This window comes from Manacus candei, unplaced genomic scaffold (genome assembly GCF_025592945.1).
Source record: "Manacus candei isolate 608988 ecotype Guabito, Panama unplaced genomic scaffold, ASM2559294v1 h1tg000026l, whole genome shotgun sequence".
Taxonomy (NCBI): Eukaryota; Metazoa; Chordata; class Aves; order Passeriformes; family Pipridae; genus Manacus; species Manacus candei.
This window is the reverse complement of record NW_026138074.1, coordinates 7,039,015-7,052,355: the sequence shown is the minus strand read 5'-3', so window position 1 is coordinate 7,052,355 and position 13,341 is coordinate 7,039,015. Positions and strand designations below refer to the sequence as shown.

Here is a 13,341-nt window from a genome sequence, read left to right as displayed (position 1 = left end):
CCAACACCATAAAAAATACTGTCTCATGCTTAAGAAATACTTTAAATTAGCTAAGTAATATTTTTTAAGGTGACCATGAAAGTTTTAGAGTAAATATAAAATCCCATACTTATATGATGCTATACTTCTATGGCTAATTCATACTGTAATTTAGATTTTTTAAATAGGATTTTCAAATATTATTTATTTACTTTTAAGAGATGTAGTGAAATCCCTCACCATGCTCTCCAGGCTTGCCTCACCATCTGCTAGTTATAAATGTGGGTGGGGTACAGTACTTGTTGACTAGCAAAACAGTTCTGCAGCCAGTTGCATCTTTTGGATCCACGCTGTTGAGGGATGCCAAGCAGAGAAAGTACCCACTTCTGTTCCTATACACTGACACCCACAAACAGGAGGGTGGTGGGAGTACATATGGTTTGCCTGATTCAGTTGACAACTGTGTATAAACTGTCACTGTCTGGTCAAGACCAGAAAGAATGAGTAGAACCAGTCTTACTCACAAACACTGAAAATTTAAGGGCATAGTGGTGGTATGACCTTTTCTCGGTTTATTTGTAAAGGCAGGATTCTTCTTTAATTCTTAGATTTAGAGATCTCAATTGGCTGAAAAAGGACAGCAGTACTAATTAAATTTTTAGCAAACAGATGTCTGCATCAGTTTCAAATGCATTCAGTGTCAAAACAGAACACAGAAAAGGGGGGAACTCTAGCTGATAAAGAATGACATTTCCATTGCTTCAAGGGCTGCTTTTACTGCCACAAAGCAGCAGTTCTGATGCCATGCTCTCTGATATCCACAGTTATTAAAAGTGGTGACAGATACTTATCTAATTAGTAATTTAATTCTTGCAGCTAACATATTCAAGATAATCACTGCAGTTTTCATCTAAGTTTACAAATAACTGGTCATTTCCAAATTACATATTCAAGCTGAAAAAGCTTACTCCAGGAACATTATGTTAACTATAAGGGGGTCCTTTACTAAAAAAATGTCTGCAGCAAAAATTCTTCTAAATGAAAGACACAAAATTATATCTACAGAATAAGTGTCCTAATTCTCAGCATCTAACACACAATTTTATAATTGTTTCTCAGAAAGTTCACTCTTGTTCAATATACAAGCATTGTTTTTATTCTTAATAACAAAGTCTTCTATGCCAAAAGCCTTAAAATGAGTCATTGCTTAATCCAAAGAGTTACTTTTTTTTTCTTTTGAACTACTTCTACAAAATTTTAAGCAGCTACTTTAAATACAGAAGATAGCTTTCCGTACTACCCTACATTTTTAATTAGGATTTTAAAAAAATTATAATAACCAAATGTTTTCAGTATTTGTGTTACTTGTAAGATATCAAACACATTTAACTAAATCATCTCTACATGGCCTTGGAGATATTTTTGCAATCAAGTTTTCATTTATAAGTTTGCTTACTGATGTTATTTTGTCATGGTTTTTCTTTAAGAATACTTTTAAATTAAAACTGAATCTGCTATATTTGCACTAACACACAGCTATATGATAGAGGACTATCCTCACTCAATTAGCTCACATTCACATCAGTTATTAGTAGACAGAAGTTTCAAAATGAAGAAAGAAATCCTGAATTTGGAGAGGGAAGAAAAGAGGAGATGGGGGAATGAAGCATTAATTTCCTAGAGTTTCTAAAACTTATAAAAAATGTTGTCAATACTATCAGGCTGACTTTATATGGGGCAAAACCAGTGAAGATTTCCCACTCTGCACAGAACTTCAATAAGCCACTTGTGAGTTATCTTAGTACAGTGTTCACTGGTGCTTCCAACAGGTGTAAGAACATGCTGGTATATGGCATTCTATAAAGTATGAGGACTATTTTCAAATAAGACATGGTTTCAACTAGACAGTTATGAAACCAGTGTGAAAAAAACTACATTTACTCTATAATCAGTTCTCTGAGTCACAGAAAGAAGGGGAAAAAACTACAAGGAAAAAAAAATAGCTGCTCACCATCAGCATCATCCCAAAAGAGAAAAAAAAATAGAAACCCAGTTGCTCCTTGTCACAGTTTTTCTCTGGCTAGTTTGCTGTAAGCTACAGATACACGTTCAATATTATAGCTTCAATAATTACCAGTAAAAACAATGGAAGAAGAAACAAGAGCCACAAAACTGACAATTTGAATAAAGAGCTCCTGAGAACACTGCTGTTAGCTATTTGCATTTCTCACCTACATGAAGAATTCAACACAAGCCTTTTGGGAATATTCTGTCTATCCCTTGAGTGATGAAGTAGGAAAAGGAATTTCAATTGCTAGTCAAAAATTTTACTTTCACACTTTTCTATTTTGAATGTAAGGCCAAGTAAGTCTATAATAATTTAGTATGTTGCCTTCTAACTTGCTACCATTTTTTCCTCATTACAAATTACGTTACATATTTTTATATATATATATATATATATATAAAATTTTCTTCACAAAAGACATCTTTTCAAGCATTCTAAACTTCTACTGACATTTAGAGAAAAATTCATCATTTCCATCATTTTTTAAAATGTACAGGAAGAAATTTACTACCTTCAGATGGCAATTTTACAGTGTCATAAATCCTCTTGCCATCAGGTGGGGAATGTAATTTTGAGAAGGGTGAAGTCAGCTAAGAGAGGCCACTTTCATGTGTAAGCTCTCACATCAGTGTAAGCTCTCTCATCAGTGTAATCTCAATATTTTTATTTTCTAGTCCAAGCATTGCCTGTCTCTGCCCAGAAAGTTCCTCTATATTCATATAATTTAGTCTATAGAGAGGCAAAACTAATCCACATTCAGTGACAGGCCACTAACAGTTGTAGGATACAGCTGACTATATAATGCCTGCCTTATGTTTTTCTTAATGTTTTTCAAAAAAACCTAAACACTAGTTTGATGTGGAAGAACACTCTTCACTGCAACTAGTAATAAATTTGTGTAAAGTGTCTCAATCTAAAACATCAATAATCACTGAAAAATGTTCAAAACCAAGATCCTAGCAATAAACCACTGTAAATCTCAGCTACACTGCCTGTTGATCAACAATTTATGGAACTCACTAACTCACTGCTTTCTTTCAGCACAAATTCAGTACCTCTCTGTCTGAAGTTTTATAATTTACTTTCTGGGTTTTTCATCTCACACTTTTGGAAATAAAGATATGGACATGCAGTTAACCTTCGACAACTGATTTGTATTTCTTTGCATCTACAAACCTTCAAGTTTTGATGTGTGCTAACTTTATATACTATTGCTTAGAGATGTCAAATATATTAACTTTGAAAAATAATTTATGACCTTGCAGTATAATAAGACATTGTTCCAGAACACATGAAAAACTGCCATCAACTCACTTCTAGTTCACCCAGATCACGTATTAATATAAATCAAATGACATTTTTTAAAAAGTTCATTCCATTGTTCTTTACTCCTATTGCTTTGTTAAACAAAAAACTTCTTCATACCTAAGTCATTAAATATCCAAGGCAGAAGCATGTTTAGAGCACCAGATCCTCTTACAAATTCTTAAGTGCAAAGAGTCACTCATACCTACTTTTTTCCCCATCAAAAACTTAAAGTGCACATGAAACTGTGAAGACCAGGACAGCCCCACATGTGGTAAGTTGTTTAGGCTGTATATTTGAAAAATATTAACATAATATTAACCCTCCCATGGTGTCTTGCTCCTGCTGTTCCCACTCACTCTTTTCCACCACTGTCTGCTCTCCTGTTCCAGCACAAGTACCTCTACAGCTGTATTATACATCAGACCAAAGACCCAAACTATTTTTTAGCCAGCTCAGTTCTCTAATCTAGTTTATAATTACGTTTACGCAAATGCTTGTGTTTGCACAGGAGTACAGCTGTTGCAGTTTGGTTTTTTTTTTCACAATTGGATTTTTTCCCTTTAATCATTTCATTGACACAGTTTATATCACAGAAAATGTATAAAAAACTTCTGCATATTTCTTACTAGTTCTTCTTTCTGAGAATAAAGGCTATATAAAAACCTGCTGAAAAGAGCAGAAGAATCTCATTGTGAGGACTTCTGTTTTCATACTCAGAAGTAGAAGACAAGCAAGTTACATTCAACTACTACATGTTCTCCATCTTTGAACTCCTCACTTTTTTATCATGTGCAGACCATTATACTTCCACTGCTTTTACACCTATGAACTTTTAGTGCTAGAGAAAACAAGTGCTAACTTCAGCGCTTTCTGAATTTCATAGAGCAATGCACTTCATTGCACAAGTGTCTTCTTAAAAAGTATCTTTAAAGCTGAAGGATGTATTTCATGGATGTTCATTGAGACATCAAAGTTTCCCAAGAAATCCATATCTAAATGTTCTCATGATTGAATACATGGAAAACAACATCTTCCAAAAATTCCTAGATATGGCCGTACTTGCTGGGACACCACCAGGCAATTTCAAAGTCTCTGGCGTAAGTATCAAAAGTAATTGCCAAGAATTCTTGTAATGTAAAATGTCATATGTACTTGAAAGCACGGAAGACATCAATATGACAACTTCCTTTGAATGTAGTTATACCAGAAACAGTGTTGCTAACTGGATAAAACAATCCATGCTTAATTTGACATTGTTGAACAATGAATTAAACAAACAAACAAACAAAAAAAGTATGACAGTGTCTGTTTAATGCTATCTAAACTGAATTAAAATCTCTACAAGTATGAACATTCATTGATTTCTCATAACTGTGTGTGTGTGTCTGCATGTTTATGTATGTCTCAATATATATGCGCATACCTATATATCACAGAAAAACAGAATCACAGAATAAGCTGAGTTGGAAGGGACCTACAAGGGTCATCAAGTCCAAATCCTGGCCCTGCACAGGACCATTCCCAATAGTCATGCCACGTGCCCAAGAGTATCATCCAAATGCTTCTTGAACTCTGTCAGGCTTGGGGCTGTGATCATTTTCCTGGGGAGCCTGTTCCAGTGCCCAACCACCCTCTGGGGGAAGAACCTTTTCCTAATATCCAACCTAAACCTCTCTTGACACAACTTCAGGCCATTCTTTCGGGTTCTGTCACTGGTAACCACAGAAAAGAGATCAGTGTCTACCCCTCCTCTTTCACCCACGAGGAAGTTGTAGACTGCAATGAGGTCTCCCCTCAGTCTCCTCTTCTCCAGGCTGAACAGATCAAGTGACCTCAGTTGCTCTTCATACGGCTTCCCCTCAAGGCCCTTCACCATCTTCACTGTCCTCCTTTGCACATTCTCTAATAGCTTAGTATCTTTCTTATATTGTGGTGTCCAAAACTGCACACAATATTCAAGGTGAGGCTGCACCTGCAGAGCAGGACAATCCCCTCCCTCAACTGGCTGGCGATGCTTTGCCTGATGCCCCCCAGGACATGGTTGGCCCTCCTGGCTGTCAGGGCACTGCTGACTCATAGTCAACTTGCCATTGACCAGGACCCCCAGGTCCCTTTCCTTGGCACTGCTTTCCAGCACCTCATTCCCCAGTCTGTACAAACACCCAGGTTGCCCCATCCCATGTGCAGAATCCGGCACTTTCCCTTGTTGAACTTCATATGGTTGGTGATTGCCCAGTCCTCTAATTTGTCAAGGTCTCTCTGCAGGGCCTCCCTGCCTTTGAGGGAGTCAACAGCTCCTCTCAGTTTTGTGTCATCTGCAAACTTGCTTAGTATCCTTTCCAGTCCTGCATCCAAGTCATTTATGAAGATGTTGAAGAGCACAGGGCCCAAGATGGAGCCCTGTGGAACCCCACTAGGGACAGGTCACCAGTCTGATGTTACCCCATTCACTATTACCCTCTGTGCTCGACCCGTGAGCCAACTGCTCACCCACCACATAATGTGGTTATCCAGCTGTCCTGGACATTTTGCCCAGAAGGATCCTGTGAGAGACAGTATCGAAAGCTTTACTGAAATCCAAAAAGATTACATCAACTAGCTTCCCTTGATCAGCTAGCTGGGTTACCTTGTCATAAAAGGAAATTGGGTTTGATAAGCAGGACTTTCCTCTCCTGAAGCCGTGCCGGCTGTGACCAATGACTGTGTTATGTGTGTATATGTATATCCATACTCCTACTCAAAGATATATTTTGGGTGTCTAGAATTTTCCAGCCAGAATGTTTCATTGCAAAACAAAGCAATTTGGGAGCACTCAGTGTACAGTACTATTGAGTTACATTGTCTACAAAAACTGGGAGAACTCTCAGCATAATGCAAGATTCCAGGTATCAACATTTAAGTATCCTTTATGTTGACCACACATCTATTTGCAATGTTTTTTCCCATCATCACAATAGAGTGTCTAGGCATATTGGGAAAATATCTCATAAAGATACAAATCTCATAAAGATACAATATATCATAAAGATACAATTCAGTTGGAATCTGGCCTTCTCGTCTACCTGCTGTATTTGTCAATCTGCAGAAAAGACTTGCTGGGAGTCAGTGTTTAAAATTGCTCGGTCTTCACTTTTTTAATAATTTTTTTCAAGGACAATTTAAAAAGCCTTGTAGGTTCTATTAGAAAATGTGATCTGAAGATCAAGCTGCTTCTTTCTTCAGTTGTCTTACTATTACTGAAGAATGTAATGAAGTATCACCTTTCACACTGTAATAAAAATACAGCTATCTAACTAAACTCTGTGCCCAGCTGTTTCATCTTTTTTATGCTTCTGAATTTTCAAGATTATCATATGCATCTGTGAGTAAGCTATAAGGACAAATCAAAGTATCATTAATACATAATTTAGTGTTCCATTATTACATACAGTTCCTCTGGGAGGCTTAAAACAGAAAAACACAATACAGTTCTAATTTACACCATTATTCCTTCAGACATATTGTGGATCAAAGTCTGAAACAACAAGAGGAACTATAAGCCAGATTCCGAAACTTACAAAATAAAATTTCCTTTCAGTGTGATTTGTTATTTATATTATTAAAATCAAGCATCACTGTACAGTCCATACATCTGTTGTTCTTATTTATACAAAAATATCTAGCAAATTGTCAAGCTGTCAGTTTAAAAAGAAATGTTGTAGACAAATTGTATCTGTAAGTTGTGGCAAAGTGTTATCCATATACATAAAAAACCTGAAACACTCATATTCTAAAAAGGTACTGCTAACATACATCTGACAGGTACTTCTAAGACTTAATATCCAAATTTCATGTAAAATGGTTAAGGAACTGCCTTAAGTCTGTAACTCTATAAACTGCTCAAGAAAATATTTTTTTCCTTTTATCTGTGGAACAGAAATCTGAACATTTAAAAAATGGCAAAGGATTTTTCTAAATGAGATATATGCCTTTTGGAATGAACTTCAGTCAGTGCCTTTGTCCAGCTAACCAAGCTTATAAAGAAATGGCATAAGTCTTTATATTTTAAAGGGAGATATGGAAAAGTAGGCATCTGCAAAAAGATCTACAAACAGTAGCAAATCCAATTCTACAACAACTCTAAAATAGACCTCAATCTTTAATAACTGATTTCATATAAGGTGTCAATTTCACCTAACTTTAAACTCCTCTAAGTTCGATTTATGCTCAGATCCCTGTGTAGCAAATGAAGAGAGATAGGCACATCAGGTGGTTGATTCATCTCATCCTAAAATAACTGTTTAAGATAGATGAGATGAAATTCATTATTGAAGTGCCTATTTTTTCCATTACTTTCAGTAATCATATACCTGCTTGACTGGAATAAGACGCCCAGCTTTTAAATTGCTACATATCAGCAAGATGAATCCCAGCCACACAGAGACTTGTTTCTAACAGTAACTTGTGTTTCACAGTAAGGTATGAATTAGATGACTTAGCAAGTATTTGGATTTGCTGGGACCTAATATACAAAATAATTAACTAATAACAATTTTTCTGTCTAGCAATCACATTCAGTATAGATTAAATGGAAAAAAAAAAAGGAAAAAAGAACCCACCAAAAAAAACCCAGAAAGAAAGCAAGACAGCAGAGATATGAAAATTTTACCTGAATAAAACAGTAACTTCATTATCTTCTTTTACATAGAATTTAAAATTCCCAAATCTAAATAAAGGCCCCAAAACCATTATGGAAGTTAATAGATGACATATGCACACAGACTCATAACATAATAATCTAGATATAATTTTTTTTTATATTAAAATGTATTATTTGATAGACCACTTACAAACATCAGGTGAAAAAGTAAGGCTACATGGAAAACTGAGCAAAGACTAAAGAGAAGGTAGGATAAGGTTTGAGATAGAGGTTTGAAATCTGGCTACCAGGAAAAAGCAAGTAAGTGAACAAAGGTCACACCAGAAGCTAAAGCCCAAAACACAAATAAACAGAGCAAACAGCTTTAACTAACCATCAAAGACAGCAAAATGACATATTAAGGAAGCATCAAAGACAGCAAAATGACATATAATGGCACTAGAATTTGAAACAGCACATCATATACTGAACAACAAAGTAAAGCAGAACAAGAAATAGTAAGATTTAGAAACAGTAAGGTTTTGCCAAGGTACCAATAGAGCTGACATCTAAGATAGAAGAGAATGGGAAAAGTAGAAATAAACCCCCTGAAAGTATTTTAAGTCCTGTAGTTCAGATGTCATAGGAGCGTAGTTTATCTAAATGTAGCTCAATTAACAGTACTTAAAAGAAAAAGGAAAGAAGAATTCTAGCAAGCAAATACTAGTAACATTGGACTAAAAGACATTTACAAGCTCATAAATTAGTTTGATGAAATGACTAATCTTATTCTAATAAAAAGTGTTCATCCATTATTATTATCTCTTCCATAGAGATAATAAAATAATAATTATTATACATTAAAATAATTGCTGTACAATTTATACAAGTTCTATAGAAATAACTACTTCCAAGAAGTACACTGCTGGTTTACAATGTGTTACGGCACTAGAATAGCAGGTTTTTTTCAACATAGCAGTTTAAATTCATCGTGGAGTCTATAAAATTATTACATACTACACCCTAGCCCCCAACATTAAAGTAACACCTTAGAAGCCAGATCAGCACCATTCACTTGTTAGAAAACAAGTACAGAAAATTGTTTTCACACTCTCTTTGAAGTAAAAAACCTATGCTATGACTTTAAGCTACTTATAAGCCTTTTTTTTATCCTTAACAGAAGAGGCAAGATTGAGTTCAAATTGTGTCTTCATCTCTCTAATTTTCTTTCTACAAGACCTAATTACATTCCTAAACTCTTCCTGAGTAGTCATCCCTTTTTTCCATAATCGGTAGGCTCTCTTTTTTACCCTAATTTCCTTCAAAATCTCCCTGTTCAGCCAGGCTGGCCATCTTCCCCGCCAGCTTGCCTTTGGGACAGCCTGCTCCTGTGCATTCAAGACTGTCTCCTCAAAGCATGTCCATCCCTCCTGGACACCTTTACTTTCAAGGGTTGTTTCCCAGGGTACATTCAGAACTAGTCTTCTGAATAGGCCGAAATCTGCCCTCTGGAAGTCCAGTGTAGAGGTTTTATTGATGGCCCTTCTTGCATCCCCGGGTATTGAAAACTATTATTTCACGGTCACTGTGCCCCAGATGGCCTCTGACCACTGCATCTCCCACCAGCCCCTCTCTGTTTGTGAACAGCAGGTCTAGTGGGGCCCCATCTCTGGTAGGCTCATCTACCAGCTGGAGCAGGAAATTATCCTCTATATGCTCTAGGAATCTCCTAGACTGCCTCTTCTCTGCTGTGTGGAGTTCCCAGCAGACATCCGGCAGGTTGAAGTCACTCACGAGAACAAGGGCTGGTGATTTTGAGACATCTGCCAGCTGCTTGTAGAATAATTCATCGTCTTCATCATCCTGGTTGGGTGGTCTGCAACAGACTCCCAACAGGATGTCAACCTTGTTGGCCTTCCCCCTGATTTTGATCCACAGGCCCTCAACCTTATTGTTACTGACTTCAAGTTCTACAGAGTCAAGAGACTCTCTAACATACAGAGCCACCCCTCCACCTCTCCTACCTTGCCTGTCCCTTCTGAAGAGCTTGTAGTCGCCCATGGCAGCACTCCAGTCATACGAGTCATCCCACCATGTTTTTGTGATGGCGACTACATCATAAAAATCATATCACAATACTGATTTATGCAGTGTTCTCACAAGATATGGCTATAAACAGAAGCAGTGACCAGTACTAGAAAAGAAATCTGGTTAACATAACACAGTATGCAGACTGACTGTGTAGTCCATAAACCAAAAGTAATAACAAGGAGTATTTTATCCTCCACACCGGAGAAGATGTAAGTAAAATAGTACCTCTAAATTACCACTAAAATGAGAGTTTCCTCAAAACACCACAGCAAGAAAACTCTTCAACTTTAGCACAAAAAGCCAAATCTTACTTAACATGGTTCTGTGCAACAGTTTTCTAACAGTTGAGAACAATTTTGTTTCAGAAAGATCAAGTTAGTTCATCAACTAAAGTGGAATCTTCTTGCCCACTTCTTCATGACTTCTGAGGGGTCTTCTCACAGTTTCTCAACAGCTTTTCAATATCAGTAAAGTTCTCAAGGAATTGGGATTCTCTATTCCATGCCAATCTCAAAATTTATTTCATTTCCAAGAGTTTATCTAAATTTTTCCTATACATATCCAATTATATATATGTCTATCTTGATCTGCTTCCATATGTCCCTTTTGTAAGTTACAATCCTTTTTGTGAAACAAAGAAATGGAAGGTATAAGTGAAAGGAAACATCATTCTCTATAACCATGGACAATTGCTGTGTCTCTTCTGGGAAGGCCTTCAAGACAGCATGATAATAAAGACTCTGCCACCGTTAACTTGGAGCAGATTGTTTCTGGTGACTTATGAGCTGGGAAAAGACTTTGGGATTCATTACAAATTCCCTAGAGCAGTTTTTTCCACAATTTTTAATGTAATAAGTGTAAACACATCAATTTAATACATCTGGGGTTCTAAACATACACATTGCTGGATTCTTTAATTCAGGAATATAACCAATTAAAAGGAATTTAATTAGTATGATAGTAGAATACAATCAGTATGAAGTAAAATTAAAAACCATCACAATTACAAAGCATAATTATATGAGGTCCTCTCTCTAAACATAAAACACCGTCTGCTGTTACTTTATGATGACACAGGGTTTAAAACATTGCATTAGCAAATTGATTCAGTCAAGCCCAAATACAATTATGTTTGGTACATATAGTGGTATGTTTTTATCTGAAACACTCTGAATAATGCTGCATAGCCAAATTTAAATAATAAGCATCAGACACTACTTTTATTATTTATTGTTTTGTTTCTGTACTATATTGTCTGCTCCAAAATGGTGGGTTGTAACTCAAAATATCCAGAACTATTATCCTGCCAATTCAGAAGAAAGTAATTTCTGCCATTCTAAAATGAAAATGTTGTCTCATATCTCTTTGTCTCCCTCCTTTCCTTTTTTTTTTTTTGGGAAAACTAATATTGGTAGATATGCAGTCCCAATGTTTTGACTTTTATAGCCTTTCACATCTACTTAAATCATATTAAAAAAAAACCACAAAAAAAATCTAGTCCAAGCACTGATTAAGACAATAGGCTCTGACTTCTGTTCAAGACTTGTGTTAAAATACTCAATCAGTTCACTTCTTTCCTTGTGAACAGGTTTCTATTTCATAAAGCCCACTGTCATACACAGTACTAACCAAGCACCTTGAAGGTGGCATTCAGTGCATTCAGCTGTTTGCAAAGCCTTTTGAACATTCTTAAATTACTATGACATTGGAAGGATTTTAATATTTTAGCCTGTCATTTTAAATATTACTCAAGCATATATTTTAAATACAAAGACATCTGTACTTTACCCTTGTTCTTTTTTCTGACTGCAGACAGACAAGGATCACTGCTTCTATGATTTTGCTTGTGTAGTAGAACTGACAACTAATGTCCCAAAAGACCACTTGAGAGACTGCAACATGTAAGTGACACTTTATCCTCAATCCTGCATCCAAATAACTGGACGAAGAGGTAGAAAGAGAATTGCCAAAGTCATAGCTCTTATGTGAGCTTCCATGTACAAAGACAGGGTATGAGAATAATAATAAATATAGTATAAGCAAAAATTATATATAAAAAGAGAGTATTTAAATCTGCAGAACACTACTTTCAAACAAAAATTTCCTACAAAATATTAAAAGACCAAAAGACATCAGTGAACAGAAACACAGGCATCTAACAGGGGATAAAAGGAATTGAACCTAGATTGGATAAGAAAATTACAACTCAGTGACCCTGAGGATCACTGGGGCATGGTTTTGACACCTCTGACACGTCTACTTTTAAACTGTTGTTTAGAAGAGCACAGTAACTTCTCATCAACAGCTTTTCTGCCCAGTTATAACTGAACAAAACCAATTATTTCAGAGAAGCTGAAAAAGATGGCACACAACTAGTTGCACCAAACTCTTATTACTCTTTAACAACCCAAACTATCACTCACAGATTGAGTGTCACTCAGAGACTGTGCTATGCTTCAGGAGTATTTGGAGAACCAATTGAGGCAGCCTTGCCTTTGCTCACCATGAAGAATTCCAAGGATTAGTCTTCAAGGTATGGGACTTGAATATTTAACATATTACAAGGTCTCACCCTTGAAGCCATTTTAGGATTTAGTGATTTCTGGGGAATAAGTGTCAATCATTATCATATTGGCGCTAGGAATTCAAAAGCCACAATTTCAAAAGTGGCATCATGAATTATGTTCAACAACCAAGCGCCTAGGTTCTTGACTTCCTCTTAACTCAGAGCAATCAGTAGCTCTCCTGATAGCTTGGAACCTTTACTTGCTACAGCCCAGGAGAAGCATTCTCACAGGTGTAAGGCCATCACATGTGGTGATGGAAATTGATACCATTTACATGCATCTTTTTATACTTTACACCCACATTTCTTTATTATACGGATATTCCATATATATATATATGTGAATAAGTTACTACACAATGTGAGAAATAGAAACCCAGTCGGGCAATTTCCAATCAGAATTTTATTATATGATAAAAGCAAATTCAGCGCTGGGTGATCAGGGAAGGGGTTCAACAACTCCCAACGCCTGTCACACCCAAAGAAGACATTTGTTCTACATTTATTTCCAGCTACTACATGAATATTCATTATACATAAGTATAAACATTACACATTGTTAGGTACACGAGTATAAACATTACACATTGTTAGGTCAGACATTCCACAGATATTTCTTAACAAGAATGTTATCTATAAGCATCCATAATATATTGTTAAATCAGACTTTCAGCAGATGTTCGCTTGTTATCTATACAAAGTTATAAATTT

At 36.1% G+C, this 13,341-nt stretch overlaps 1 protein-coding gene across 1 annotated transcript in view; it reads right to left on the bottom strand.

Moving 5' to 3' along the window:
• Positions 1-13,341, bottom strand: part of NEK10 (NIMA related kinase 10) — a 92,548-nt gene that overhangs the window by 44,358 nt on the left and 34,849 nt on the right.